The sequence below is a fragment of the Macrobrachium nipponense genome, chromosome 22 (assembly GCF_015104395.2).
Source record: "Macrobrachium nipponense isolate FS-2020 chromosome 22, ASM1510439v2, whole genome shotgun sequence".
NCBI lineage: Eukaryota > Metazoa > Arthropoda > Malacostraca > Decapoda > Palaemonidae > Macrobrachium > Macrobrachium nipponense.
The window spans coordinates 31287948-31296901 of record NC_087213.1 but is presented as its reverse complement, the minus strand read 5'-3'; positions in this window follow the sequence as shown (position 1 = coordinate 31296901).

The window sequence follows — 8954 nt, the reverse complement described above, 5'->3', positions numbered from 1 at the left end:
ATAAAATTTTAATTGGTGTTTGTTTGATAGGTTTAACTGTTTATTTAATTTGTCAATACCCAGAAGTAAGTTTATTGTGCAACCTGATCATTTTATTGCTATGAAATGTGTTTCGTAGTGAGACTGCAACGTGTGCCTCCTGGTACACCTTTCTAACCTTTTTACTGTCGACTTCCGTTTCAGCGTTGAGTGACCTCTGGGTCCCATCGCAAGGCGTTTTGACCGAAATTCTAGTGTTTATATAAAGTATTTTTGTTACCGATTTAATCCTAAATACATAATAGTATATCGGTTCTTGGGAGCCCGCCGATCCTGTCGTAGTATATTGAAGTGCAGCATTAATAATCTTTGCGAATAGAAATCATTTAGGCGATTAAGAGTACATCTGATTTTATTAAAATCTTCTGCAAGGTCAGGCTTTTGTGAGGCTGTAAAAAAAGTTCCAAAGAAATTTTTGGGGAAAGTGGTGCTTCCATAGTCAAGAAGTTTGAGAACTACAATTTGTTTTCGTTAGTAATTTTAACCCGTCTAATTGAAAACGCCAACCCTTTTCATGCATTATGATCGGCTGCCACCAGTGGCACTTGGTTTTTTTTCATGCCTTATTCTTAGGTTTTCTACTGATTCCATCCCTTTATTCATGAGAAACTTTGTTGGGCCCTTTGCTGAATAACCACTGGACCATACAACGTAAAAACCATCCAAACAAACAATGTTCCTCACCAGCAACGAAGAAAGAATAGAATTGGTAGGAAACTGCCGCAACCCTCGAGCAGTTATAAAGGGAAAGAAAACATTTCAACGTAAGAGAGGTTAAAAATAATGGCCCCAGTCGTAGTGCAAAAATAATTCTAAAATCATTAGTGCAATTATTAATGACATCTTCGGTTGATAAGTAGCCTGGACTAAATTCTTGAAATGAAGTATTAGATTAGGCCTAGCCTATGCAATGAATGAAGAGATTATCTGATTAAGGCCGTACAATTTTTTTTCTTTTATACTTTCATTTTATGAATGTAAAATTCGAACAGGTGATTAGACCTATGCGTAGTGACGTACTTCTGAGTAAGTCTTCCTGTGCAGACAATAATTAGGCCTAGATCTTTTTTATTTCTTCAGAACCCTACTAAGGGATATCGTTGAGTCAGAGTATAGACTGAGTTCAAGTGTAGACAAATTTCTTGTTAGGTAAGAACAACATTTTAAGCAATCACGGTCATAATGTCGCTCCTAATGATAACATACCATGTATGAGCAATACTAGTGTTATGGAACCAGGTAAGTCTTGGGTTTCCAAAACCCCTGAAGAAAGTAAGTGACTCCAGTCATGTTGACTTAGACTGAATTATATATCAATGCTCATCTCTTGATAAGAATTCCTCAGGAAGGTCTACCTAATGAGCTGGAGGAAGAGGATTTTGTAGATCCTGGAGTAGTCTGAAAATGGCATAGAAATTGAAGCCTTAAATTATCTGGGAGTTTTATATAGCTCATAAGTACATAAATAAACATCCTTCCTTAGGATTCCCAGAAGTTGAAGGCCTAAACGACTGGATCTCCAAAGTGAAGAGGGAAGTGTAGTTTAGGCCCAGTCCTCAATTTGTCAGTAATTGAAAGGAAATGGAATAACTCATAAATCTTTTCATGAGGAACAGTTGAAACCAGGCGTTGATGGGATTACGAAATTAGTTAATATTTTCAGGGAATTAACCATTGATGCTCCAGAGGAAGTAATGAAGTTCTTTATTAGGTACAAAATACATTTTAGGATGATATTAAATGCTGAAAGGAAGCCAGAAATTCTTAAAAAAGGTGTAAACAAAATGAAAAAAAAATTCTTCAGTAATTTTTGATAAATAAAAGAACAATACGCTAATTCAATAAACGTGGAAAGTTTTTATATGTTCATTCACCCTCGTTACTTTCGTTATTAGTATTCCAACAAGATTATATTCTGTATGGTAAGGTCTTAGATATCTTTATGTAACTGTGTTTTAAGATATATATATATAGTATATATATATCTATATATATATATATATATATATATATATATATATATATATACACAGAGAGAGAATTTTCCTGTATGGAAATTGTGAACACCAGCATAGCAACAAATTACTGTCAAAACATACGTAATCCCTTATTCTATATACCTTGGCCCAGTCGACGCGCACCTGTGACGTCACAGTGCGGGAACCGAGCGACCGACGACTTCACCTTTTGTTATTCCATCCCGGGTCCAGGTACAGAGTAATGGAGCGGAGTCCCGGCATATGGCTTTTCCACATAATAAATTCGGGGAGAAGGATTAATCAAAGATTTAGTAGATCACCATGCACAGTGCTGGACAAAAAGTATAACCGTATGTCAAATATACAGATTAATGGAATGAGATACTATACTGAAAAGGGAAATTAGAATTAGCTAGATATCGAAGAGACTTTGAAAGAAATGGAGAAGCTGAGGTTCATAGAAAACGATTTGGGGAAAATAAGGTACATAGGGAACTAAACAAAAGACGCCTGTATAGTGAAAGCCAGGCTAAATATGCTGAACTTGAAGGCTAACTTATGGGATGAATATAAGAACGAGGTCAGTGATATCTGCAGAGTGAAGGAGGACGCCACCCAACTTTTATTCATGTGTCAAACTATACAAAAAGCAGATCATGACTACTTTGGAGCTCTACCTTGGAATCCTCCAACAGACCTGAAAATTAAGAATGTTAACAATGTAAGAGGGTTGGGTTAAAAGTAAAATGGGAATATTTTGTAATAACTAATTGAGAAAATTCTGTAATCTTTGCGGGTTATTACTGCTGAAAAGTGTAATGGACAAGAATAAAAATGAACATTTCGAAGCGAGTGCTATTAAGTAAAACTAAATACGAGTAAAATTGTAAACGAGGCAATAAAGCTTTGCATCTCATGAGAATAGCATAGTGTGGCGCGCATAACATACCTCATGCCATTTTATTATTATTATTATTAATATTTTATTGCTTATTCAAAGCAGAAGTTTTTCATATATTCTTGTGTCTAAAACAGATGGAAGGATATAGTTTTCACTTTTGGATAAAGTAGTTGAGTTGAATGTCTAACTCCCGAGTTATCCGAGATCATTAAATATAGTTAAATTAATGGCGTTTGATTAAGTAGGTTATTTGTTAATCTCAACATGAATCCTCATACAAGACTTATAACAGTCAACTGAGGTCAGAAGAAATTTAATTGTCAGTGTGTATTTTGGGGAAAGATCAATACTTGTCAAATGAGAATTCTTGATGCAGATAGATAATGATTTGAATGACCCCTTCATGAAGAGCATAAGCTGATAGCTCAAAAGGTAGTCAATCTTATGGGCGACTGAGTTAAGCATTAACGGTAGACATTAGTCGGGAATAATCAATTACACTGAAACAGCCTTTATAGGAATTAATTATTCCCAGGGAAATAAAAGGCATCGAAGCTGATATATTTATTTACTGATCGGTATTGATTCCACTGGGGTAGAATATTTGTTAATTTTCTCTCTCAAAGCCTGGCTGTAACGAGTTTAGCTCACCTGCCGAGGAACCTGCGTTCGATCCCGAAGACGGGTGAAGAAATGGACTGCCCTAAAATCCAGCATACATTTTAATTCATGTTACCGTTGTCAGGTGGTGACTACTGCGGGTTGCAGGTGGAGGAAGAGAGAGGGTTTGCAAACCAGGATTCGAGTGATATAAGTGACCATTGCTCAGTCACAATGTATGTCGTCACAAATGTAATTAAAGAATTTCATGAGAGATTTGACCAGGTAATGTTACCCCGCAAGGGAGAAACCATTAATCTAATAAAGCAGTCTATAATATACTATATAATATATATATATATATATATTAATATCTATATATATATATAATATATATATATATATATATATATACAGTGGCGTCTCGTCACTAGATACTGTGGAACTGCAGCACCCCTTATAGATTTCATATACATGCAAAAGATTATGAATATATACATGAATATGAGATATTAAGTATAACAATAACCCTTTAAAAATTATTACCATTCTCTTGTCTTTGTAAATAAAAAGCAAATGAATTAAACCTTCTAAATACACACTTCCCCATACATAATGTATCCTGGCATGTTTTATAATCAGTTAGTGGACCAATATAATATCAAATATAATTTTTATCATTTTGAAACTTTTTGTTCACCCTGAACGTATTCATCAACTTTTGCAGTCAACGCCATCTACTTTCTGTTTAAGAAATGTAAGAAATGGTTCAAGATCCCTGTAAGAGAGGGAGTGCTTCTGGCTCTCAGTGATCCTTGAATTTTGAATGCTTTGTAATGGTAGAGAACGCAGTCCAATACTTTAGTATACGTATGTTATGCTGTTGTGTGTGTGATGTTAAGACTATAGTTTTGTTCGGGGTTAAGTATTTTATGTATTCTGTGTTTGTGGAATTTTAAAAGTTTTGTCTGGGTAGAATAGCTTTTATTTTTATTTTTTATTTTTTTTTTTACCCAAGGATTCATGGTTGATATTGTGTATAGGTAATTATCAAAGTTTGTGTTTGCTCTGTTTCATAATCTTTCCAGATTTTTGGAGATTGTGTGTACTTTGGCCCCTTCTTGAATTGGAACCTCCGGCTATTCGGGACTTTTGTGGTAACTATTTTTATACTTGGACTAAGGTAAGTAATATTCCTTATTTGCAAGCGAGGCCTCCCCCTTCAGGGGCAGCCCCTGAAGCGGGGAGGATCTCTTGACCAAAAGTAAACTTAAGTCTACCGTTGGTCGAGAGGGCGCTTGCTGTTTAAGTTAATTGTGTGAGTAGTAAAATTTTATATCCATTTCTAACGTAAGTTAAGGCTCATATTTAAGGGCTTTAAACGGTTTTTTTTAAAATGTATCTGTATTTTGTTAAATACTTATTTTTTTCTTGATTTATCTAATTTCCTTCAGTTTAGCAGTTCAGAATTCTAAAGGTTAACTGGCAGACTGCTACCGCTGATTATTCCCGACAATTATTTTGTCTCGGGGGGCTAGTACTAACCAGTTGCCGAGCTCGAGGGCTTGGGTAGTTGTGGCACTTGGTTTGTCAAGCATTACTACTGGAAGGTAGTTTGGATCACCTGAAGATTAGCGACCCCTAATACCTCTCCTGAAGAAAATCGACCTCAATATTTTCCTCCTGAAGAAAAGCGACCCCAATATTTTCCACCTGAAGATAAACGACCCCTGCTTGTTGGTGTCTCCAATCTTTCGGTGGCCCACTTTAGCTCATAATATTATAGAAAAAAGGAGAAAAAAATAGATATAAATTCATTAAAAACTACCTTAAACATTTGTTAAAAACACAAATTTAGACAAACGATCAATAGTTAATTAAAAGCGTATTGTCTTGCAATTTCAGTACAAAAATAATCAAACCTACTGTAACCCCTGTGGCTAGTGCGCACAGCGCAACATTACCTCTTGCCAGAACATACCGAGCTTGCCAAGAATCTCTAAATATGCGGATAAGGCGCGAAGCGCCATTCCGCCACTGCCTTACTGTAACCCCTGTTAATTCCTCACTTTAAGAAAAACGACCCCAATATTTTCCACCTGAAGAAAAGCAACCCCAGCGTGTGTTGGGGTCGCTTTTCTTCAGGTGATCCGGTAGTTTTGTCAAAGCCTTAAATTTTTAATGTAATGTTATAAATTATATAATAAAATGGAAACTTTAGCAACTTTAGCTGTTGCTCTTTCTTTCCAGGTTGTGAAGTATACTGGAGAAATACTGAACCCAAGTGTCAGGACAATTTAAACTATTTAGCTGTTGGTTAAGTATTTCATGAGTTACTATTGAGAATATAGTATCTTCCTGGGATGTGGAAGGTGATTGCTAATGCATAGGAAGCATTAGTGTTTGGAGCCTAAATTAAGATTGCCGTTGAAATCTGTTTAGGAATAGGAACGTAACGACTGAGGAACGTAACGACGCCTCTCCTTTTAGGCATCTTTTCCTAAAGATTAACACTAGTATAAGGTTAAGGTAATTATGTAATAAAGCATTTAGGGGTTTTTGATATACTTTTAACTCTGTCGAAAATAAGTTTCCACGGGTAACACACTGGTTTCCTTGCATATGGATAGTGTTCACATTAAGTTTAGTAGTCTATTATGAAAAAAATTCCCATAATCTCCTCTCTGCCTTGTTAATAAAATAAACTTTTAATAGTGTCATTTGAGCGTTTGTACTTTCCCAATGTTATATTTAAAGAGCTGGTAGTAAATTTATGAAGATGTTTGAGCGTTATGTACTTAAACTAACATGTGTTTGACTCAAAGGTAACTGTATTACGTATTGATCAAATCTCGTAGGTTTACCTGGTCTGAACCTTGCTAGCTTGAGATAATTGCCAGTTAGAATGCTTTGAAACTGACCTTACTAGCGAGCATATTAAGGGAAAATGCTAGTCTTATTTTGCTCAAGTCTATGGATGAACCATAAGATTAGTCTTGACATTCTTGATTGGAGTTTTAAGAAAAGCAGACTTGTAAAAGCAGAGTTCTAAATTTGATTTAACTCTAACCTTTGTCAGCAAAATTGTCAAAAATTCTATTAGTCTAATGAAAAATCTACTTAAAACTACCAGTAGTAGTACGGGTCTTGAATTGAAAATTATAAATTCATGTGTGTAACATTGGTTCCTGGCTTTTTACACTGATAAGGTTGATTTCCAGTAAACTGGTCTTAAGTGCCAAATCTGAATGCAAAAGGAGAGAAAACTAGTCCTAAGGTGTGGATAATTGGTAACCAGCATGTTTAGCGAACTCTTAAAAGGTTTACCTGGTCTGACACATAGTAGATTGAGTGTTGCCAAGTTCAATTGCTTTGAAACAGACCTTAGTAGTGAGCTTAAGGGAAAATGCCTTTAGTCTTATTGCTTTCAGTCATTGGATGAACCATAGGATTAGTCTTCTTGATTGGTATTTAAGAAAAGCAAATTTCTAGATTTTATGTAACTCTTAACCTTTGTCAGTAATATTTTTTAAAATTCGGCTAGCTAGTCTAGTTCACACAGTACCAGCTTTACTGTCTTTAATTTATATTAATAATTTGATTTGTAATATTGGTTCCTGGCCTTTTCTAGACATAATTAGGTTTTCTAGTGAACAAACTGGTCTTAAGTGCTAAATCGTAATGCAAAATGCGAGAAAACTAGTCCCAAGGTAGGTGTGGATGGCCATCTGTTAACTCGCATGTTTAGTGTGTTCCTGCTAAAAAATTTACCAACAATGTTGACACTTTAAATAAGTATAACCATATCCAGATAAACCTAACCATATCCAGCATGAGTAATGTTAAAGGATTTACGATGGAAGTATTTCTTATAAATGGAGTGTAAGCTAAGGCTAACAAGCCACACTTACCAACTCGATCAAATCCCAATGGCAGTTAAAATGAGTGCATAAATTTGGAGGCAGCAGTTCCTTAAGGAAAACTGGCTAAATGCCAGTTACCTTTTAGGAGGAAATAGAGATCTGGCAAAGTAGTTTTAGGCATAAATTAATCTACCAAGGCTCTAAAAATGCAATTATTATTAATTTGGTTTTAACTTAAACAATAGTATGAAAATTGGTATAGCGGATGTTCACTATTCTGATAGGTTGCTCTCCCTACCCCATAGGGCGGCGTTTTAAAAATTTACCGCATTGCGACCCATTATACCAAAGTTAAATGAATCCAAACCCTTCGCTAAGTTCAATTATTTAGCAGCCGTAGTGGGGTTAGTGCCGTCAGTGCACCTCATGCAATGCAATGTAGGCATTAGTAAAGGTGGTTGGAAGCGATCCTTAAGGTGCGTTCACACGGTCGAACAATGCCCGACGGACAAACATTGTTGCCATATCAAAGGCGAAGCAGGATGACGTCAAAAGCGCTGAAACGAGGGAAGTAGATCTGGCAACAAACTGTGGTACCAGTTGAAGTTGTATATACTGTTCTTACTCTGCTCACAAGGCAAACTCTGGTAAGCAATTGTTAATTGGTAACAATGTTTGTCCGTCGGACGTTGTTCGACCGTGTGAACGCACCCTTAGGCCCTTGGCTGCAACCCCTTTCAAACCTTTTACTGTACCTCCATACATACATCATATCCATCTTATTATTCATCCCCTCTCAACGATTATTCTATGGTATACAAGTGCGAGATTTGCCTCTTGTTACCCCTTTCATACCTGCCTACTCTCAATTTCCTTTTCAGCACTGAATGACCTCAAAGGCCCCAGTGCTTGGGCCTAAACTCTATATTTCATTCTTTTCCATTTATTGAGCATCGACAATTTATATTAATCATTCCGCATATATTGGAATTTTACGTATTTGCAGGAGTGTAAAAATGAAAAAATTTAAATTTCGACGAGTAGGTATTTGAAAAAGACAATGCCACTCATATATCAGTTGCAGTTTTTAGCTTGTTCCTGTCCTCCGTCTTTCTAGTCAAATTTCGAAATTCCCAGTTCACACTAGTTGCAAAAGGCAATAATAATAATAAAATGGCCTTCTTACTCAATGTTAATTCCGTTTAGTTCTTAATCTAAAATTAAGGCATTTCATTTCGCAATCATTCTTAAGTTTGAAGAAAAATAAGATGCAGGAATTCAGCTTCCTCCTTGGGTAACAAGTTTTAACAAGGTTAACTTGACTCTATTATTGAATCAGGACTTTTGAAAGCAAATGGCTTTTTTATCCAAAGGCTTTTCTTCACTGGTTCAAATTTCTCTTCGGGGAAAGACTTATCAAAACTGAGATTTGACAAAATCGGTTTTAATCCTCTTAATATGTCATCATTGGCAATGTTCACAGTAGTGTGTTGTAACGATGTTGGGAAATAATGGTAAGTGGAATAATCATAAGTCCCCATAGGGGGGTTTGCCGTCAGTGCACCTCATGTG